Below are 25021 nucleotides of genomic sequence, written 5' to 3'. Positions count from 1 at the left end.
ATTCCAATATGCTCGTTTGTTATTATAATTGCCTATCACGTCGTCCATCTTTAAAGGATCTTGTTAGATTTTATAGAGTAAGAACTTATGCGATTGTGACGCGCAGTGATCATAGAAACTTGCTAAATACTCAAAAATTACTAATATGGGTAACAGACGCTTGTCATGGTCTAAGAATTTGTGTAATTGTGTGAGTGTGTATTTCGAAATCCTTCCTACAAGATTGTCGTCTCACTATGGTATGTTAAACACGTTAAATATGTTAGGTTTGTTTGTATAATAAAAATCGTATTTTTGACATAATTTGTAACCACACTTGAAATTATAAATAAAAGGAAATCCAGCATCAATTGCTTGGGAACTACAAAACTTCCTATTTAAAAGTGGCCAGGCACTCGAGTACAAGTTTTATTGAGGGGGGTTGTTAAATTCGAAAGTTCCTACCAGACTTAAACTGAATAGCAAGTCAGATCTTGTCATCAAAACTGTTTCCAGACAACAGACGCCATTATAAATTGCATTTTTACGTCTTATGTCCGTACATAAAACTGATTCAACAACTAACGACTCCTTTTAGAAATAATTTGCTTCCGCGTTGAAATAAATAACATATATTTACAATCTCGAGACCAAAACCGAGAACTCCAATTGAATAATAAACGAACCTAAAGCGGATTTCAATCGTAATTAATTATACAAAGCTCGTTTAGGAGATTTAAATTACCACAAACCCTGATAAAATCAGTGTTACCTTCGTCGTACAATTTACAACAAATATGAAGGGATCATTTTTAATTAATAATTCAGTACAAAATGTTTAGTAGTGCTAGCTTTCATGCAGTACATATGATTGAATTTATAATGATTGAGCAAAGTATTGTAGACTATGAAAGGAGTGACTGTGAGTCTATCGCCGGTTTTTTTCAGCAGAATCTATATTTCGAATTAGTTATTGAATTTTTTTTACGTAATCACCTATTTAAATAGTAACACATTCTTTGTTATGACGATTACTAAGTGCTTTTGATGCCACTAGTCACACACACTATTCTACACACTAAAGTGTATCGACACGTTTAATCAAGTTGCTAACATAAGTACTTGTTGAACAACAAAGCCAAACAAGAAGGCCGACTAAGAAAAGAAAAGTCGTTCAGTAACTCACAACCTCACACATAAAACCACACAATAACAAAAACTTTAGAGACGTAGTACAGAAGTAAAACTAGGCATTACAAAAACAGCAAAAATTACTAACATGCCATCTGTGTTCCACAACTTTAAAATTACAAGCTCAAAATTGATCTATCGGCAAAACTCGATCTGAAAAACCTATTTGAAATTCACCACCCGGCTTGACTTAACCGCATGCTGTAAGTTCGGTTAAGCCGATTTTGCCTTCCCGTACATTTAAAATTTAATACACGATTTTAAAACCTGGCTGTACTGACGAACGTCGACCGTAAATACTTAATAATAATAATAATAAAACTCTTTATTGTACAAATTTACGCTTCAGCCTGTAATATCCCACTACTGGACATAGGCCTCTTTCCCCATGCAGGAGAAGGATCAGAGCTTAATACACCACGCTGCTCTAATACGGATTGGCGGATATGGCGGATCCCGCAACCGCAAGTGCAACAGGTACAATCCATGGCTGTGGCCGTTGCGCCAAGGCGGCGTTTTGCACATAGAGTGAGCAAAATTACAAAAATAAAAACAGGAGATAAGTACAAAAGGCGGCCTTATCGCTAATGAGCGATCTCTTCCAGGCAACCTTTGGGTAGAGGAAATGTTATGTAGATGGTTTAGGTGTACATGTAGATGGTTTAGGTGTACATGTAGATGGTTTAGGTGTACAGTTTTATCTAAACACGTACTATATATTTAGACAAATAAATAATGTAGAATAAAAAAAAAATAAAGTATATATACGTACATGGCATATATAAATGGAAAGTTGTAATAGACATACATAGACGTTTATATAGTAAATGAATTGTTGTGATAAGGTTCAAAGTGAGGACAGGAGATAATGTGTGACTAGATAGAAGGATTAAATACTTATTGTGTAGTACCCTATTTTGTATTAACTCCAGTTTCTTAAGCTTCCCTGTTAATATTAATGTTATTAATAATTAATATAAAACATTATGAGCTAACAAGAAAATTTTACAATGAGGGTGGAAATGATAATCCTCTTAAAATTTTCACATGTAATAACTTGAGTAATGTGATTATGTTTCCCATTATATTTCCCATGATTGGGTTATACTCATTGTATTGTTGTTTATTTAATTGACATACTACATTTACAACTTTTATTATCAATTAATAAAATAAAATTAAAATCTTCGTTGAAAACACTGAAAAATTGTGCATTCTAAATTCTCATATTGCCTATACTGTATTAAAATATTGTCTATTTGTCCCAAAATTAATGTATATTTTACGCGCAAGCCCAATTTGGAAATTTCCTGGAATGACCGAAAAACTTGATGCCACTTTAAAAAATTTATTAGAAAAAAATCTAAATTTATCTTTTGATGAAAATTCGTGGACCCAAACTACTTTACCAATTAGGGATGGTGGCATCGGAGTGAGAAAAAATTCTAGTGTCGCTCTTCCTGCGGTTCTTGCTTCTGTGCATAGTATCAAGGGTTTATGTTCTGACATCTTAAAATCAATTCAGTCCAAATTTATGCTACAAATGCAATAGAAAACTGGAAGTTAATGTGTCCTAATGGCGATATCCTGAAGGACGTTACAAAACAAAAACTTTGGGATATGGGATATGCCAATAGTTCACAATACTCATATAAGTTTGACGCAAAATCTTAGAAGTGACAAAAACCGTGCCAGGCTTTCGGCTGTGTCAAATAAAGAGTCAGGTCATAGGTTACACGCAATGCCGTCAAAAAATCTTGGGATATTTTTAGACACTAAAAGTTTTAGAATTGCTGTCGGTCTCCGGTTGGGAGCTCCACTGTACTTTGAACACAGATGTCCGTGCGGAAAAGAGGTTGATTCTTTCGGACTACACGGCCTTTCCTATAACAAGAGTTCAGGTAGGTTTTCCCGCCACGGTTCCCTAAACGATACCATAAAAAGAGCTCTTGCCACCATCGACGTTGATGCTCTTATCGAGCCTACTGGAATTAATCGCAATGATGGCAAGAGACCTGATGGATTGACATTGGTTCCCTGGGAAAGGGGACGGGCGCTTTTGTGGGACGCAACCTGCGTTGACACAGTTGCTCCGTCTCATGTCATATTTAACTTCACCAATAACTAAGCACTAAATTACAAATACGTATATCCAATGTAATTTAATCAACATCCGTACGTTTCTAGTTTGTTCTAACTTTATATTGAAATAGTGAAGCTTTGGCTTTGATGTCAACTAATTATAATATAGCCTTTGAAATAAAATGTTAACGTAGATCTCGTTTATCTTAAATTGAATTTTGTTTTTGTACAATATTGTATCTGTATATTGTTCTTAATTTTCTCATTTTTGAATATATATATTTAAGTGGGTTTTGTTAGTTGCCTAAAATATTCTTTCTTTATTCTTTATTGCACTTTAAAAAAAAAAAACATAATCAGAAGTCATTTTTACAAGGAATGTTGGCAAGGGCGAACTTATCTCTAAAAAAGATCTCTACCAGTCTACCCATGGTGGTGAGAAATGATGTTACCGCGGGACTCATAAGCGCAAGTGATAAAATAAAAAACTTGAACATAAAAGGTTTAAAAAAACATATACTTATATTATACTTATTTTATAATATATACATTCAAAATTAGTGATATAAAAATACATATATACTTAACTACATATACAGCTGCATGCACATATACATACATACACATATATATATACATACATACATAGATACATTGAGAGAAATATATGTATTTTATAGCTTAACTAGAATACATTCATATAACGGACTTTGTATCCCAAGCGTGATTTAATTTAATTTACAAAATTAATAACTTTAATGATATAAAAAGATTTAATATCGTTCTACGTTAAGATACCCTAGTGGATAAAATAAGTGGATATTAGGATTCGACTTGGCAACGCAGTATTTTCGAATGCTTAAAATTAATTTCAGCGGTAAAGGAAAACATTGTAAGGACGCCTGTTCGACGTAGAAAAAATTCTTTAAAATATTCAATTTTAAGCTGTTAAATAAACTTCGTTAGTAAAAATACATCATCGCACATACACACACACACACATACACACACACACATACACACTAACACACATACACACACACACATACACACACACACATACACACACAGGTTGTTACTAAAATTTTCTTTATTTGTATTTTCTGTAAATCTTAGCTTATTTCGTCGTATTACTTTCTATTAGGTATGACTGTGTTAAGGAAGAGTGACTCCTTCTGGAACGGGAACTTATTACACTCAAAAGAAAAAGTCAACCTTTTGTGTTATTATTGTAATGTGTTGGTTATGGATTAAATAAGCATTTTATTGTTTATTATTATTATTATTATAACTAAACATGTCTCGCGGTCTACGCATACGCATCGTCTACGCATGTCAGCGTCTTCGGTGCGACAAAGTCAGCCCTGCAATCACCAACCCGCCTGCCCAACGTGGTGACTATGGGCAGCACAATGAGTTCACGCCACTTCTGGCGCGAACTTGTCGAGCCCTATATCTAGTGGACTGCGATAGGCTGAAGTGATGTCTCGCATTTATACCCATGTCAATTATTGATACATATTAAATTATTTAGTCATTGATTTTGTGAAGCGGAATTTTATTAATCGTGATGCTTATAAACGTAGATTTGAACTTTAAAACAAACAGAAAAGACTAAATTTCATATCTGGAACTGAGTAACAGCAAATCTTATAAAAAAAAATTATGTCACATAAGATTTAAAGTGGATTTAGACCAGTGCTTTTAGCTTTCGAAACCAAAATAAAATAATAGTAGGATGAAACAACATTTCCTTCTTCCCCCTCTCTTCCCGTGGGTGTCATAAGAGGTGACTAAGGGATAACACAGTTCCGCTACCACCTTGAACTTAAAAAGCCGATCGGTGGCGGAATAACCATCCAACTGCTAGCTTTGAAATACACAGGCCAAAGACGGGCAGCAGCGTCTTCGGTGAGACAAAGCAGCCCTGCGGTCACCAACCCACCTGCCCAGCGTGGTGACTATGGGCAAAACACATGAGTTCACGTTATATTTGGCGTAATCTTGTGGAGGCCTCTATCTAGCAATGGACTGTATAGTCTGTAATGATGATGAAACAACATTATTTAATAACATTATTTTAACGTTCGCTAAGTGTGTATATCACCTTATAACGAAATAAATGTTTTTATTTCATTTCGTTTCAAACCACTGGTCTAGTTCGATATCCGCTCAAGGCAGACTCTTATATTGATGTAAATATTTGTATCTGATACTTGTGCGTCTCTTCACCGTATCTCTGAAACAACGCAAGTCGTCAGTATCTGTTGAATATAGAATACGTTAAATATAGACGTTATTTTTCGTTTTATTTGCATACAAAAACTTATTTAATCATTGCCCTGCTGTATGACATTCACAGACTGATCTAGTTGAGTTCAAGATTAGTTCAAGATAAGTTATTTCTATCAAACAAACATAAAACCTTCCACGTTTATATTATTAGTGTAGCTTTCCAAATGATCAGCCGGGGGTGCTACATAAGTGACCATAAAACGTTACCTTGATACTGTCGTTAAAGGACGCAAGATATTCGAAACAACGACGTAAATATGCTATATAAGTAATAAAAGTTATAGTTCTGTAGTGTAACGTTTGTTCCTTTTAATGTTTTTATTAGGGTTCCATAGCTCAAAAGGAAAAAACGGAACCCTTATAGGACTTTCACTTTGTTGTTCGTCTGTCTATCAAGACACTTTTTCTCGGGAACGCGTGAAGGTATCAAACTGAAATTCATATCAAATACTAAAGCCTACTGTCTCTTGGAGCTGTAAAGAATCCAACTTATCATCATTACAGCCTATACAGTCCACTGCTGAACATTGGCCTCCACAAGTTTACGCCAAAAATAACGTGAACTCATGTGTTTTGCCCATAGTCACCATGCTGGGCAGGCGGGTTGGTGACCGCAGTACTGGCTTTGTCGCACCGAAGACGCTGCTGCCCGTTTTCGGCCTGTGTATTTCAAAGCCAGCAGTTGGATGGTTATCCCGCCACCGGTCGGCTTTTTATCCAACTTATAAATCAACGCAATCAAATGATACAGCCGTTTATCTCTCACTCGCAAGGGAATCAAAACCTTCGGGGTACTTCCCGTGAACTCGGAATCTTGAAATTTTGCACGAAGCAACGTCTTATAGCACAGATATTAGACACACTTGGCCGATTTTTTTTTTAATTTCTCATTATTTCCTTTTTGTGATTTTAAGTAGTTTTTTATTGATTAAGTCTGTATGCAGAACTTTACTACTTGTCGTTGAGAATAATATACTTAAGAGATTACTAAGTTTTAACCAGAAATAAATGTTAATATTATGTATGTTATCTATAGTATAAAAATGAGTCGCTGAATGTGTTGCTAAGCGCAAAACTCGAGAACGGTTGGACCAATTTCGCTAATTCTTTTTTTAAAGTATTCCTTGAAGTACGAGGATGGTTCTTACGGAGAGAAAAATTGTAAAAAAAAAATTTAAAATTTCCTGAAAAAGTCTAAAAACAACACTTTTCTATACTCCCATACAAAAGATTTGTGGTAATACTTAAAAGTCAATTTGAACTTTAAAACCATACGATAAAGTTTGTGTCAGGCGATACGAAGTTCGCCGGGTCAGCTAGTACCTGAATAATTCTATGGTATGGGTAGAAGTGCTTCACTTTATATATTATGCTTTATGAACTTTATGTTAAAATTCTGAATACCAGTACAGATAAACATAAGTATAAATAAGCAGTAAGCATTATACAGCTTAAAATAATAAGTTTATCTTTCGCGTAATGTAATTATATATGTATGTACACTTAAAAGTAATTAACATGTTAATTTGTATACGCAAATACTCACCACCCGACTAAAACAACGTAGGCGTCCTTTTGGCAGAAACCTCCGATGACCCAGCTCAGTTGCATCGCAATTAGTCGCCGTGGAAACAAGAAACAGCACAGATTAGTGACAGCTTTATCTTCAAATTGTTCAACAACCTCTACCAAATACCAAAGTTTATTTTACAGATATCAAAACATATCAAAACGTAGACAGATATTGAACAGCTCCTATTCTAAAATTTATTTATCTAGTTATAGATAATTTATTTTCGTACGTGTACACGTTATTCGCGTAAACAACGGGGGTGAGGAAAATGCGTGCTCTCTCGACGCTGGTCGCGAATGCACTGACGGTATAGCTGGGATAAGACGGGTTCATACCTACATTGAAGGTTTTGTAAACAAACCGCCTGAAACAGAGCTCTACGTTGTAAGCGGTTTTTCTCACGCTTTTAATAAGTGCCACTTAATTTTTCACTACCGTTAGGATGGTATTACAATGAGTGTCATGCCTGACACGTTTTCAGTTGTGAATCGATTCGTTATTGTGATAATGCAATATCGAGACGTCGAACGAGTGGGTGTGCTTACAAGGACTAGTTAATGATCCTAGTAATATTATAAATACCATTGTGTGGGAATGAATCAATGGAATTTTTGTTTAATTAACGATATATTATAACGCATGCGATAGTTTTTATATCAAAATTTATATAGAATGCAATTAAATAATAGCCACGAAATACCTTCAAGCTTTATTGGTCAAATTTTATCCAACGCCTTTTAAGATAATAATTTTCAAACAGACATACGCTTTTGCTTTTTTATAGAACTTCTAATTACAAATGCTATTAGTTAAACTTATATATTATACAATACAGTAACTATTATAAAATATGTAATAAATAATTATAAAAACAATATAAACTACAAAAATAGATGAACAATAACAATAGAATTATAAAAACAATATAATCTTAAATGGCGCAACTGAAGTTTTAACAAAGAGAACGAAATATAAACTTATAATGCCGAGCTCTAAGCTTATAAAAGTTAATGTTTCCTTTCTGGAGCAAGGTAAACGTTTTTATAATAAAATTCCGCAGAGATATTCTCACTTGCCGCTTCACATATTTAAGGTTCAGATTAAGTATTTTCTAATACGTAAAGGAAATTACTTTGGTAATATTATTTATGACATTTTCGCTAATTCGCTGTGTAACGCCGTGGATTAAATTATAATTATTATCTATACAAATAAATAAAATTGGAGTGTCTGTTTGTTATATTAAATTAACCGCTTTTCACTAAGTGCATATGAATGTATACACGGTAAACCAGGTACATATATCAAAATAACATTTTTTTTCAAATCTGTCAGTCTGTTTGTTTGTTCCGGCTAATCTCTGAAACGGCTTGATCGATTTTGACGGGACTTTTACTGGCAGATAGCTGATGTAATCAGAAGTAACTTAGGCAACTTTTATTTTAAAAATTTATTTATTTTATAACTCTGCGAACTGAACAATAGCTTTTTTGTTGAATTCCACGCGGACGAAGTCGCGGGTAGAGCTAGTCTTCAATAAAAAAAAAAAGTTTTCCTGAGAGAGTCTGTAGAGTAACTACAGAATTTTCCATCCTTTGAATCATCCTATAAAGATTCTTAGTACATATTATTTTCTAATGTTTACGCGAATTTCACTTATCATAATGAAACAACTTTTTTTATCGCGGTTTATTGGGTTTTTACATTCCCGACGGGAGTACTCCCATGACTGACTCCGAAAACTGAAGAACAAGTAGGTGCCATTACCCATTGATTAATTTATGCATAAACACGTTGTCAAGCATGCATCTATCTTCGACGTTCGAAAGTATTCATATTACAGTGACACAATCTAACACGATAATGCGCGGCTTAAATAGAAAGGCCAAATTTAAAAGAATGGTGCCACATAAAATGGTTATGGATGCGTTCCAATCTAGAATTAGAAATATTTTAATATAATTATAAGTAAATTTAATTAAATAGCATTAGCTAAAACGAAAAAGTAATTAATAATAATTAATTTTAATCTGTTGGATATTATATTAATAATAATTAATTTTGATCTGTTGGTTAATGATAATAATTATAATATAATATAAATTCAATATAAAAGACACGATACATTTATAACTCAATACCTAGCTAGGTTAGAAATACTTGCATCTTTTCGGTATAACGACTTCACACACAGTAACGAGCCAATGCAACTGCATCGATTTGCGGTAGCAGTTTTGGTAGGTAGTTTGTGGATGATTAATGGCTTTTAGGTGGGCACGGGTAATATGAATCAAAGAATAGATTTTAGTAAGCTCATATAAGAAATATCTAAGCGTCACTGCATTGACTAGACTGTTGGTGTAGTTTGCGGTGACCCTTCTTCCTGCTTGGAGGGTTGTGGGTTCGATTTTCACCCCGAGCCTCACACAGGCATTAAGTTGCATATCTTAAAAATATACGACAGTGTGTGTATATATATAGTAAACATATTTAAGCACTTTTAAACGTCTTCAAACTTTTAATGGTTATAAATCAAATAAATAAATTCCAATATTTTCCAATTAAGTATATCTTTATATTTAAGATAACAAACATTTTCATGAAGAGTAATTAATCATATGTAAAGAGAATAAGAATTAAAATATTATCTATGCCTACTGATTTCACCCGGAAAACAGCTACCGAATTTGATTGCTTACATACCGATAACAACGCCACCTACCGGATCCAATTGAGATAAAAACTACCCTATCTTCCAAGTTAGACCAAATTGCAGATGCTTACAAAATTTGATAAAAATTGGTTCCGCAGTTTCAGAGCTTATCGCCCACATACATCGTGACAAGAAATTTTTATATATACTATAAATGTATCTAACTTTAGGACATTTTTCATAGAGACTAATGTTTCACAAATGAGTTAAAACTTGCGTCTCTTACGTAACGCCTCACGTGTGATAAAAACGAATTGAATTTTCAGACGAATGTTTCAACGCTCTTTAAGAAACTTCAATAAAATAATTTGCATATGTGTCATTTACATTTACCAAAACTTTCTGTTAGGCATTAATACTAGAAATTGACTTGTTTATTTATCAAGATCAAAAAATTCCTCAGTCCTATCATGACCACGGTTGCTGTAAAGTATCCGAAACGTCGAACATCTAAAAAACTTAATCAACCGCGATAAATTTCCGAATAAACTTGTTTCATTGTAAAGATAGAAAAGGTTTATTTTTTTACTGTAGAAAAATTGCGATATGTAGGTACAGTAATCAGAGTAGAATGGACTTTCGAGTCGATAACAATATCCATTTAAATATTAGACTAGGGAACTCACTATCTGGTGTAATTTACTCCTGTAAATAAAGTTTTGTTTTTAGCTTTAAAAGATTTATTATTTTAAAAATTGTTTAATTAGTCAAAACATTTAATTCGAAATATTTTTATAATCCTCAGAATGGCATGAAAATTACTTTGTTCGTGAAATAAATAATAATAACAACGATTTTATTAAATTTTTCGGCTCATAGTAATCCGATTATAATGAGGGTAAGATTCATACCTTTGAATGTTCCTTTGTGTAGTTGTTTCCTTTGATTTAAAAGGGCTTTTCTCGTTTTTCTCTCTATTCTAATATGGTTATTTTAGGACCTTTTTTGAATACTATAGATGTTATAACTCAAATATATATTTTTGCATGTAATTTCGACATAACAGAAGACTAATCCATGTGAATGTAGACACATACATAGACAGTATAAAGGACAGAAATGAACGCATAACTTACTTGAGAAAAATATGCTGTTTTTTATATTTTTGTAACCATAGATTATAACGGATTGTCACAATTAATTTGAATAAAGAGTTTCGTTTTAGCGATGTCACTCATTTAGAGTTCGTTCATCAAACGACAATCATGAATTCGGCTGCGTTGTCATGATGGAACTTAAAGTGGCTTGTCATAATTATTTTGGTACAGTTTAAAATGTAGCAGTCTATAGTTTAATTAATAATAATAATAGTTAATAGGCGTAAACTTTTTTCTTTTTTCCTAATAAAATGGGTTAAAGCTCATTAATCCACGTTGTAATTTGACAGATATTTCATTATCTTTTTTTAAGGAACAACAACACTATGATTTTATTTTTGTATTTAAGGAATACTTTTCGTGCATATTTTGTTTATTTTATCGACCTTTTTTAAATACGATTATTGTCGCAAATAAGGATATGGTTCACTTGATGGGAAGCGGTTACCGTGGGCTTTAGACGGCAGCAATATCAGAAGTATCGTAAGCGTATTGCCCCCCATACTCCCGCCCCTCCCCAGGAGCTCTGGCTATACAAATGTAATAATAAAAAACAATAACATATAATGGCTAGATATCTCAATAAAACCGTTGCTTTAACTCGAACGCAAAAGAAATTTCAGTGGATTTATACTAAATATCATGTAAGTGAATGATAGCAGAACACTTCCCAAGTCTCAAGTTTGAGATGTGCGTCTTTAAAGTTCTCTACTTTATGACACGAACGGAAGTAGATCTAATTCAGCTATTATCATGTTATAGCTATTTATCAGCTCTATCAGCTAATATTTGACATCAACAAAGACACAAGGGAATAAATACAAGTATCGGATATAAGCACTTCATCACATCACCATCACCACACCAGCCTTTCGCAGTCCACTACTAGACATAGGCCTCCACAAGTTCGAGCCAAAAATGGCGTGAACTCATGTGTTTTACCCATAGTCACCACGCTGGGCAGGCGGGTTGGTGACCGCAGGGTTGGTTTGTCTTCGGCCTGTATATTTTAAAGCCAGCAGTTGGATGGTTATCCCGCCATCGGTCAGTTTAAAAGTGCCAAGGTGGTAGTAGAACTGTATTATCCTTTAGTCGCTTCTTACGACACCCACGGGAAGAGAGAGGATGTCTATATTCTTTGATGCCGTAACCATAGAGCTTATATAAGCACTTAATCATAAAATATTATAAAAATAGAGTTGGGCTACTATATATAATGTGTTCTTCAAAATAATATTTTTCATAACATCATCTTGTGGATAAAAAATTTACTCCGCCATGACAGCTGTACGCTGCCGTGACCAGGATTCGAAACTGGGTTACTACGGCCACAACGTAGGGTCCTAACCACTAGACGATCACGGCTATCGGAGCTGATACGTTTATTGCCAAAATCGCAAAAATATCTAAATTAGTGTCGTAATACGACTAAATTTAAAATCCACTTTGAGAAAACAAATTTAAAGATCTTTCTTTCACTTGAATTTATCAGTGTTATATAGCGATAGTAAGACAAAAAATGTCCAAAAGTGTAGCGTTTTGTGATGCAAGTTCTCGTTACCGTAACTAATAAGCGCAATGACTTTCACTCGAGATGAATGTTAAGAGGTATTTTGCGGATTCTCTCACCCGCTCCGATAGCCGTGATCGTCTAGTGGTTAGGACCCTACGTTGTGGCCGTAGTAACCCAGGTTCGAATCCTGGTCACGGCAGCGAATAGCTGTTACGGCGGAGCTTTACTTTTTTTTTACGAAAAGACGTCCTCCCTGGGTACACAAACACACATTTATTATTGCTTTTCCTAGTTGTAGACTAATAGTTTGTAGAAACTAAGATCAATTATTGATAATTAAGCTTTCTTAAACTCTTTTAAATATTGATATATTTTTTTGTTTATTTATTTTTTATTTTTTTATTTTTATTTTATTAATATGGTTGTTTTTTTAAGTAGTAAAGCTAAATTATAGAAACAATACTCCTACAAGATTAATGAGGACGTCTGTTTTTCATATTTTACCAAGTCTAAACAAAAATTAAGTACATTGTCATAACTTCATTCATGAAAAAATGTAAATGAATTGATAAACGGATACGAAGAAATATTATATTACCTTTATTATCCTTTTAAGTTGGGTTATAAAAGCATATTTATTCTTTTGTAGTAAACATTAAAAACTATTATCATGTAATTAGTTTTAAAGGGAATATATTTAAATAAAATTCGCCAAAACGTTTTCTGAATACTAAGAATAATAAATCTCGGAAAGTTAAGAAAAGTTCAGAAAAAAATATTTATTTTTCGGTACTCATTAATTTTTCTTGTATATTAACAATTGAAGTACTTGAAAACTAATTTGTGTTAACAACGACTTACGTCTAATTACATCCAGGCCGAAGCTAATGGGTTCAGGGAAAAAATAATTATATTATATTATTATATTGTTGTGAATCTACTTATTACAGATAAAAAATTAATTTATAAATTATATTTTCTTTATCCCTTAAGCTTTATACCTTTAAAAAAACAGAGTTTTTTTTTTGAATACTAACACATTAAATCCGGGAGCGCTTGTGTAATTATTTGGGGGGTGAAAATATATTTCAAATTTTGTCTGTTCTTTAGTTCTCAGTAGAACATTTTTCATTATACTTCGACATATATCTCCAAGGGCCTGATATAGTTGATATTTTAACATCAATTAGTTATAAGCGAACCAACCGATGTCATGGTACAAAATTTTCATTTTAGGTAAGCCGTGTAAGAGTTTATCACCCAACGTTTTTACTATGGTAGCATTTTTGCTTATCAAGTTTTCACTTAAATAATTTTATGAAAAGGGAATTTTCGATCTTCATTAGATAAGTAATATCTTTATAAGCTTTGAAATCGAATTGTAAGAACCAGCCTCGCATATAACTTAGTATTTTGGTTAAATATTTAAAAATAATCTCTTCTATTTTAGCCTACACTTAACTTGCCTAAGCAGTTTTCCCTGGTTTTTTGATACGTAGTATTTGTAAATGTGATAAGTATGACAGTTGAACAAATCAACAATAGTAACACTCGCTTATCCCGCCATCGGTCGGCTTTTTTAAGTTCCAGGTTTGTTAGATGGAGTGGAACTGTGTTATTCCTTAGTCGCCTCTTACGACATCCACGGGAAGAGAGAGGTTGGCTATATTCTTTGTTGCCGTAACCACACAGCTACATAAAGCAATAATGATAATATTATTATCACTATTGCTTTATTGAGTTAATATAAACACCATATTTTTTAATTTTGTACGCCTTACAAAAAATAATAGCAAACAATTTTACTGCGTATTTGCTTTTGATAAAACTAAATATCTATCTGATAAATTTAATGTTACCCATTCCCACAATTTATAGACTTAAAAATAGTGCATAATTAGTACAAAAACAAATTACTAAAATTAATTTATTAAAATATTTTTATCTTTACAATATATTTATTATATATTTTTGTAATACAAAATTCGTTGTTTCTACTTTGAAAACCGCAGAATTCTGATACAAACAAAGCAAGAAGAACGAAATTATAAAAATTAGTAGAACTGGCTTTTATTTCTAACAATAAGCCCAATAATACGTATTGATCATCTCCCGACTTCCAAAATGTTGGAGGTTACTAAATTCGACCATACGTATATATATATTATATATATATATATGTATGTTCGGGAACAACTTCGTCGTTTATGAACCGATTTTGATAATTCTTGTTTGTTGTGTGTATATGTTTGTATGTATGTATGTATGTATGTATGTGTGTATGTATATGTTTAATTACTTGGACATATATATTAAATTTAGTATACCTATGCCATTATTAGATCATTTTCTCTGCCCTAAGGTTGCCTGAAAGCGATCGTTTTTTAGCGATAAAGCTGCCCCACATGCACATAATGACACTTTGTTAAAATCTTTCTTTGTTTGCATTTTTGTTTTTTGGTGTACAACAAAGTGTATTATGGCTACTGTTATTATTATAATTGTTTCATATTTTGAGAATATATAATCCAAAAATCATTCCTTATTCAAATTTGGCACATAAAAAGAAAATACTGGTGACTTGATAACGCATTAGTCCCTTAAGGACATATTCATATACCTACATTTTTTTTTCACATACCTATCTTAATCTAATTTTTTTATAGTTTACTCCTTTATTCATTAGAGGAACATTTTAATTATTAAATATCATATAGTAATCACTCTCAAGGAGAACACTCCAGTTACGCGTCGAAGTTCACACACACCTTTTTAAGTAATCATTTTTATTTAGACAAATTTTTTTAACTCACCAATATCTTAATTGTCTTCCATACCAATCTTCACGCTTCAAAAAGTTCGTCTTTGATTAACCACAAATGCATGTTTTTCTTCAAGAATTAGGATTTTTTATATAAGGAGAGGCATAATTTTGTTTTATGTTTCAAATAATCAAAGCCTTAAGCAATAGAAGTAAAATTGCGTGTTTGTGTGTGTGTGTGTGTGTGTGTGTGCGTGTGATTTTGTGTATTTTTATATTTTTTGTATTCTCCCGAGAATCCCATTACTAAGTTTATGTTTGCTTGTCTCAAATTAACAGAAACTACAAAATTTAGGTAATTTAATTGTAGGATAAATAAAAATAAAACCATAAGAAAATAATTTAAAATTAAGATTACAATTTAGTTTGTCGAGAAAAAAGGTAAAAAAGTCATTGCTCTTGTCGGGGCGAGAATTTGAAATAAGATTTCGCTATAAAAAAGAACGTGAAGTGTTAAGCTAGCGAGTTAAAAAAAGGTTAAATTGGCCTTTTGAAAGGAAACGCTGCATAATTTATTTAAAAGAAAAGTCTTTTCGAATTATAGACTGCTAAAATTTGTTCAGCTTGTATTTAATTAATGCAGAATCGTATTTTTATCATTATCTTAATTAACTATAGCCTGAGAAAGTTACAAAGTATTATTAATGAATATATTCTTTTTAGATTAAAGAGTTTGTAAATAAGTCGCTAACTTTAGACCATCTTTATTAGGTAACTTTATCACAACTTCTTATATATTACAAGCCATAACGTAAAACAGGGAAGAGATGACATTTGTCCAAAAATTACAATTTAAAAAGTGAAATATAAATATTTTATAATTATTTATATAAATATTTTTTAATTATTTATATAAATATATATAAATATTTTATAATTATTATATTATAGGGATTTTTACTCGGTGTTTTAATTTGTCTTTATGTAAATAGGCACTTAATTTGATTTATTGCTCTAATTCGCAATTTCAACCCAAGCTCTCAAATAAACAATACTTAAACAGTTTAAAATGTATATTTTTTCACATTTCACCTCGCCTTTGTCACATTCATAACAATAGATTTACGTCAAAGAGTAAATTTATTAATTTTAATTAAGCTCACTATAAACAAACTTTTTTAATAATTCATTCTGGCGTTATGAGAGACGTTCATTTTCATTAGGTTCTAAAAGGAATATTAAAATTTATTATTTAAATATAATTAATTAAAAGCAGAAATGAGATGATGCTAAGTCGCTTAAATTAAAATAGACTCTTTCGGTTCAAAATATAATATAAAGGGAAGAGAAGAGCCTGGATTATTAATCCGCGTAGTCGTTTCCGTATTCGTAATCCGCGTAAAGAATTTAAGTAAACAACGATTTTTATTACATTTATGCACTTAGCTATGTGAAAATTGTCAAAAAGAATAAAACGAACCGTGACACATTTTTGATTACGTATCTACAAGCGTATAGCTCACTATAAGCTACGGTAGGCGATTACCGTAAGGTGGCGAATGCTAGCGCGACCCCATCTCGCCCCACTCAGGCGGATGACTGCTCACACGTGGTGGTTTTTAGTCAGTAGGAGTCTGACATAACCGTCTAGCGCCCCCGCGCTGGATCCATGATGGATTTTCCCCCCGTAAAAAAAATGGCGATTACCGTAGCTTATCGACGCCTGCAACATCACAAGCATCGCAAGCCCGTTGCCGACCCTACCCCCAATCCCCTCCAGGAGCTCTGATCATCTTACACCCCACATGATCACAACCCTGCTTGAAAGCTGTGTTATTTAGCTGGGAGTAACAGGTACTACCCCAGTCAGTTTGCTGCATATTTTGAGCAGGAAATTTCCTGTTGTGCTCTACTTCAGTTAGTCAATAAAAAAGTTACACTAAAAATTTAAGAAATTCGGTACATTATTACTAGTCAATGACTCACCTGAAGTTTTGGAGTATATAGTAACAATGTAAAGTCACATCAATTATTATTTTTATCACTTACCACACACATGTATAGTCGCTGGTCTTTCTTACCTATATCCGTCTACGCCGTCGTGGGCTCTTGGGCTATATCGTGTAACCTATGTACGTCACATCTACCTAAATAGTGGCTATTTTTCACGTCACTAAGTGCAAGTCATACTCGTACTAAACATACACATATAAAAGTATACACTTGTAATTTTATTTATTACTGCAATATAATACACGTACTGAGAATTAAGTAAGAAAAATGTCGGGAAATACGATAATGGGCTAACACGAAAAACTCACAAAAGATTCGTTCCTACGTGTGTATTACTCGTGATAAGTGACGCATTAAGGTTGCCGTATGAGTCTGTAATGGTCTATGTTTATCTTAACACTGCTATATGCTTACAGTTCTTATCTGTTAATAAAATAAAAATTTTGTAAATAATTTGCGACTTTGCTTGAGTATTTAAACGAAAAATTATATATAACATAGTTCTATTTTCAGGGAGAAAAAAATGTCATTTAATTACAAACCAACAAAACGACAATTCTAATTACAAAACTATATCTTATATAAAAAATTCTCGTGTCACAATATTAGTTACAATACTACTCCGAAACGGCTGGACCGATTTCTATGAAATTTTGTGTGCATATCGGGTAGGTCTGAGAATCGGCCAACATCTATTTTTTTATACCCCAAGGTATAAGGGGGATTAAGGGACTTATAACATATGTACAGCAAAACATCGTTTGTGTGGTCAGCTGGTGTAAGTATATATTTATTTACAAATTCTAAAGCGGCTGTTTGATTTTAATCAGATCAGAATATTTTTACGTATCTACTTATTTTAAAGACAATATTCCAAAAAATAAAGAAACAAACTTCGATCACGTGACTATTTCTTACTGTTTTCTTATTTTCGTATTTAAGATGAAGGACTAAGCTTCGAATAATTTCATTCTTATTAAGCAGGAGCATGCTTGGCTACTTATATTTTATGACGGGATTTTCCTCGAACGGCTATAGAATACTGCATATCAAATTCTAGTCATAAAATCAAAGTTGTTTTCAAGTTCAATGACATAAAGGATTTTTCTTTTACATTGTGATGACATAGAGTCATTCGTAGGTTCACGTTTGAGTAAATATATTTAAATGGCTATTTAGCGTAACTATACATATAATGCTAACAGAAATATTTACATAACTACAAATTTTTTTTTTTAAACTATCCTTCCGATTAAAATATTATGTTTTTTTATGATAAAAAAGAATGGGTCTCTGCTAAAAATAAATAAATCAGCTACCTACTAATATTATACTACTTTTTGTTTTGTTTGCAATCAACATTTGAGTCTATGTGATTAATTTTATGAATGTTAATCAATAAATATTTCTTGTAATAATTAAATTTGACTTTAAGTTATATGATAATTCAGACATAATAGGTACCAGTTTCTAATCAAATTAAATCGTCATTTGTCTTAAAACATTGATCATAAAATAAAAAGTTTAGATAATTACATATAAAGAAATTAACTATGTACGTTCGCTAACTATAATTGTTTTAGTTTTAATATAAATAACAAGAAAACAAACAAGCACTTTAACTTGATGTTAACAATCACAACTTCAATATGACTGTAGCGTAATATGGAGAAAGAAACCAAATTAGGAAAAAAAATGGTTGTCTGTAAAGCGGGTTTACGGACGATAGTATAACGTGATAACGTCATAACAAAACATCTCGGACGTATAGGCCAATCGAGTGGAAGATATATTCCATATAATATCACTAAGCCTAACGGGACAATGGGCGTAACGCTACAATGAGTGACCCTTTTTCGTACATGCCGCCGGCGTTAATCGATTTATTAGACATTGTCACGTCAAAATTGGTTGTCTATAAAGTTGGTTTACGGACGATAGTTTAACGTGGCAACGGCATAACAAAACATCTCTTCCGACGCATAGGCCAATCGAGTGGAAGAGTGATAGATGCGTAAGCGTACAATGAGCGTAACGGGACAATGAGTCATCCTTTTTCGTGCATGCAGCCGGCGTTCATCGATTTATTAGATGTTGTCACGTCAAAATCAATGGTTTTATTTTTAACTCACTAAATCACCAAACACAGGAGTTACCGCGATCGCATTATATGTATTTGTAGGACAGGTTCTTTAACTTTTACCCATTATTATAGCGCTCGCGTTCGCTTCGCTTTGCTATATTTTAATCATAGCTATGTAATAGTTATAAAACCATTCTGTAAACTATCTGTCAGGCACATTTCACATTTCCCCGTGTAAATTCACTAACGCGAGCTAACTCTCTAAACATTAAACACACAAAGTAAATGTTTTAATTGTATACTGATTCCAGTTCGCTTGTTCCAAGTTCCACTGAAGTCTGTTTGTAGTTATCACGAGAATGGTATACGTCGCAAAACGGATTAGTGTTTTAAAATAACAATAACAATTATTTTTAAGCAAGTGCAGAATTTTTTGTCAAATATATCAAAATAAATTTTGAAATTAAAACATTTGTTAGATTTGAGATTACCTGTGATAATATAATTACACTGATATCACTGTTTATTGAGCATTGTTCTTTTACTCCAAAAAAAAACGACTTTCTAAATTTATTGTTGAGCAATTTTGGCTTTAAGACGATAAATCACACTTTTTCTTTATATAATAATAAAGATTGGTGTTATAAAGTACATAACAAAAGGCACGTAGAACAATAACTACACCTTAATTCAGCTTAAAAACGTATATTTTTAATATCATTATTGACGAGAGAGAATTCTTACGGTTACCATTACGTAACATAATTGCGAATCCGTACGAAAGAGGAAAAGCGCCAAACTTATATATTTTATTTTATTTTTTTATTTACACAATACACACGGTCGTCTGTTCCGAAAGTAAGTAACTTCCTGCTTATGTTATAGGTAACAGCCGACTGGTATATAGCTACATATTTTTTTTTCGATAAACATACTTATAATAATACATATATAAATTTATAAATAAATATTTATATTACACCCAGACTCGGGGTGGGAATCGAACCCACAACCCTCGGACCAAAAAGCAGGGTCACTACAAACTGCGGCAACGGGCTAGTCTAATTAACACGGTCTCAGAAGAGGCTACTACAAGCTAGCTTTTGTGTTAGTCAGCTTTTCATTTAAAAAGATAAACGTGTCCTAAGTAAACACATACCACACAAAATAGTATGTGACTATGGTCAAAAGCATTAGATATATTCAACGACCATGAAGAATCAAACATTTTTTTTTTTCGGTTTATCGAGTAGTATTTGCATATAATTGCACTAAAATGCGTTGTTTTATATTGAAAAACATTATATTTAAACGTAATGTGTTCTTAAAACCGTATTAGTTTTTATTGTGTGAACAAAAAGTTAGCAGTTGTGATAAATTTCATGACATGCACATTCCAGGTTTGCAATAAAGATGTAAGATCGATTCCATTATTTTTGATTAGTTACAAATTACGTCATGTTACTAGAATCATATGAACAATCTCTAAATATATAAAATTCTCGTTTCATAGTGTAAACATTGAACTCCTCCAAAACGGCTCGACCGATTTCAATAAAATTTTACGGGCATATCGGATAGGTCTGAGAATCGGCCAACATCTATTTTTCATACCCCTAAGTTATGGGATGGGGGATTAAGAGGGTTAATAAAATATTATGAAATTTTTTGTGCATATCGGGTAGGTCTGAGAATCGGCCAACATCTATTTTTCATTCCCCTAAGTTATAAGAGGGGGGGGGATTGAGAAGGTTAATAAAATATAAGGCAAAACAACGTTTGCGGGGTCAGCTAGTATTCAAATAAAAAAATAATTAGGCAGCATTGTTTGTAAAAATAAGAATATTTATTGAAAGACCATTACCCCGTACATAAAATTCTTTTTAAGGAAATAAAATTACAAGGAAAAACAGACAGACGAAATTGACCGGAAAAACAAACACGAGCAATTTGTCAATATCAAGAAATAAATAGAACTTAACTCAACTGAATACAAACAACATCAGCTGATTAAACATTCTTATTCATTATTTGAAATTTCTCTGAACTAAGGTATGAAGATTTATTTTATCTGAGCTCAGGATCCAAAAGAGCACATTCATGCATGTGCAAACAACGACGCGAGTAATGCAATTTCCTGCACCACTCCTCGGGAAATGAAGTAGCTTTCTGCACCAAATTCGAAAATCTGCGTTACATGTTTTCAAATTTTCTTTTTATTAGCTTAGCGTGGTAAAACAAGCATACGACATTTTCTGACGGCTTCACTCGCGGATAAATTGAAAAAGAAGAAGGTTATATTGTTGTGCCCCAAAAATACACAATAGTGGTACACTTTTGCTTGGAGTTTTCAAGGTTAGAATTTCCACAAAAAGCCGTAATATGTGCCTACTCATTCTTAATCAGTAGTCCAGAGTTAAAATTTAATGTTTCCAGCTTCAAAAATAACAATTTTTCTATTTTAATTTCAATGCCTATTTCAAACCCTTAGAGGTGTTATTTTTTATTTCCATTTGTAGATAATGTACCCTAGATTGTCCACAAATGCTGGACTACATATTTATTCACTTTCAATCGGTAGTCCGAAAATTAGGTTTCATCCTTCTAATTAAGAAAATGATAGACTTGTCACACAAATTTTCCTATTGTGAAACAGGGGTATAATTTTCCTAATCTGTTCTTATAGTAATTGGAAGTCCTTGTAGTCTTGTTGTAACTTGTAGTAGTGTTTGTAGCACAAAAACCGAAGTATTTTCATACAGACTTGCGAGACTCCCTAGACCACCTTAATTCAGTTCTGTCGCAAAGTTCGTTTTTAAGAGGGGTTATGGTGGTGTTCTACAAATTATTAACTATTTCCCTGTCAAATTTCAAGCTTGTGGCACAATAAATGAAGGACTTTCATACAAACTTACTTGAGTCCTGAGACCACCTTAACCCGTCCTGTCACAAATTCCGTTCTTAGTGGAAGTCTACAAAATATTACCTATCTTAACTATCACTTGTAACATAAAAAATATGGCAAATTAAAAAAAATTGAGAACATACGTCTTTAGTACGGCCCTATCGCAAAACCCGTTCTTTCTGGAAGTATACAAATAATTTACTACCTCTCTGTCAAATTTTAAGTTTACAGCACAAAAAAAAATTAAGAACTTCGTAAAACATCGTGAGAGCCATTAAGCCTCTTTAATGCGGCCCTAGTCGTGAGATCTGATTTTAGATGTCGTTTACTAATTATTAACTATCTTTCTGTTGAATTTCAAGCTTGAAGTAGAAAAATTAAGGGCTTTTATACAAACTTGGTAAAGCCCTTAAACCTTAAGTTGTTCCCGCCACATAAATCCAATTTTGTGTTGTATAGAAAAAGTTGTATAATAAGTAGTATGGTAGCGCGAAGTAAAAAAATATAGCAAGAGTATGAAAATGAAAAATTGCCATTCATTTTTTTCAGGCTTCGTAACATTGCTTGAATTTTGTCATAAGTTCGGGCTTTTTAAGACGTACAAACTCGATTTTTTGACAGATTTACCCTCAACTAATTGATAAGCCACCATTCACGATAAAAACCATTGCAAAATCACGAAGATAAATTACAATAATTAGTATTTATATTTTTTCTTTCAAAATGACATATTAGGTATATTATAAGGATAGGAAACTCTATTCTCTCACATTGGCGAAATCAACACTACTCTTTTGACACTATTAAACCAAAAGAAAAAGAAGAAAATAATGGGAGGAATGAAATCACCTCCATACTGATATTTTACATTTAGTATGGCTTTCTTCTAAGAAAAAAAAATTAAAATAATATCAACAAAATTAGTTTTTTAACGTTTTGAACACGTAAAAAGTAATAATAGAGAAAAAAATTACAATAACAAATTTAATAAAGATATATATAATAAAGATATATATAATAAAGTATTTAATAATAATTCCGAACCCAATTGTAAAAGTATCGAATCATTAACGCGGTCATCATTAAAATAAAATCATAAAAATATCAAACAAGTAAGAGTTAAGTAAGATTCTTTCGAGTATACAGACTTTGTATCCTAATTTCAATACAGAAAAATGTTTGATATAAAAATATAAATAAAACTGTAAGAATATTAATTAATTCCAAAATGTTTTATATTAAAATAAGTCTTAACTGTTTTATTGATAATCGAGGAAACATTTTAAGCTATAACAATATTATAAAACAAGTGCCGTATAACATACGCCCGAATAAATGGACCAATAATTGTTCTAAATAATCTAATGAAAGCTAAAGTGCTTCATATTTACTTCCACAATAACCTAAAGATTGCTGCATTATCTGTAGCATTACCTCAACTTAAAAAAAAAGAACAACGACTTAACGTGCTTTAAATTATTAAACAAGAAACTAATGAAAAATATATATTATATTAAAACCTATATCGTAGATATTCTTTCAAAAATACTTTTTCGTTAGAGTAAAGACTATTGTATTTTGATCTGTTCTTTTTCTTTTTAAGGAAATAAAAATTATAGCCCTGTCTGCCACGTAAAAAATAATTAATTCCCTTCTCGTTCTACTGTATATTCGTGGAATTGAAACTCTAAAAATTTTTTCACAAGACATTTTATTATTATGTTTACTTAACGCGTTTTCCTTTCTATGGATAAATAAAATAAAATTATTTTATTTATATACTATATATATTTTTAATGTGTTAAACTCATGATGATGTGGTTTATACCTACCACATACATTATCCTCTAGAAATAATTACACTGATTAAAACTATAACCATGTGTTTTATATACACATACATTACATAGTAAATAGGGTAGCATAATTTATATATGACAGAAATAATAGCACACACGGGTTTTATGAGTAATGTAACACATGATAAATTAAGTAAAAAGCTTCGGTAAATACCCCTTATTAAGATAATACACTTCCTAAATATACTTATGAAAGTAAATCACTTATAAGACTCGTGTTAACCTCATTATCCTTGTATTACAAAGCCATTTATCCTGAAGGCATCTTCCCTTGATCCGCAGAAAGGCAGAAACTTACCGACAATTAAACAGCGTTTATCTTCGACTCAGTGTTAATAAGATTTATGATGCTCAGTATCAATTAGTACAATATCGTCTTTATTTATTTAATTAAATTAAATGTACAATTTAAACCAGCTACTTATATGCATAAAATTTTCATTTCTGTATTTGATCATTAAAATATTAAATAATTATAAAACTCATACTAACTCTGAAAAGATTCTAAGGAGTTCTTTTTAAAATAAGAGGTAATATTTTTTAAAATAAATTTAAAGAGGCAATATTTTTATTTTAAAAGAAATGTTAATTTTTTTTTATCATTCATACCTGTTATATCAATCCCAAATATCTCATTTTATACGTTATTTCTTCGTCCTACTTTTATTTCTATAATGATTTATCGTGACAATTTTTTACACATTCCCGGGAAATCCTTTCATTTTTCATATGAAAACTACTTTGCTGAGACCTAGATAAATACGAGCTTTATTTAAATCCTATTGTTCGTGATACGTCGAAAGGTAAAAGGACAGAGGTTTTTTTTTATTCGGGATAGGTCGAAAGAGAAAAGGACAGAGATTTTTTTTTAAATTAGCTTCATTTTCGTTATTAAAGTTAATCAGAGTTTTATAAAATAAAATATAAAATAATAATAATAAGATAGTACGTTATATT

The 25021-nt window shown here is 31.9% G+C and overlaps 1 non-coding gene across 1 annotated transcript; it reads left to right on the top strand.

Annotated features, from left to right (window-relative positions):
- The first annotated feature begins 12570 nt into the window (after positions 1-12570).
- On the top strand, positions 12571-12642 carry Trnah-gug. Its single transcript has one exon. It is a non-coding gene; the product is annotated as a tRNA-His (tRNA).
- The last annotated feature ends 12379 nt before the right edge of the window (positions 12643-25021 follow it).

The sequence above is a fragment of the Melitaea cinxia genome, chromosome 1 (genome assembly GCF_905220565.1).
Source record: "Melitaea cinxia chromosome 1, ilMelCinx1.1, whole genome shotgun sequence".
NCBI lineage: Eukaryota > Metazoa > Arthropoda > Insecta > Lepidoptera > Nymphalidae > Melitaea > Melitaea cinxia.
This window is presented reverse-complemented; position numbering and strand designations above follow the sequence as displayed.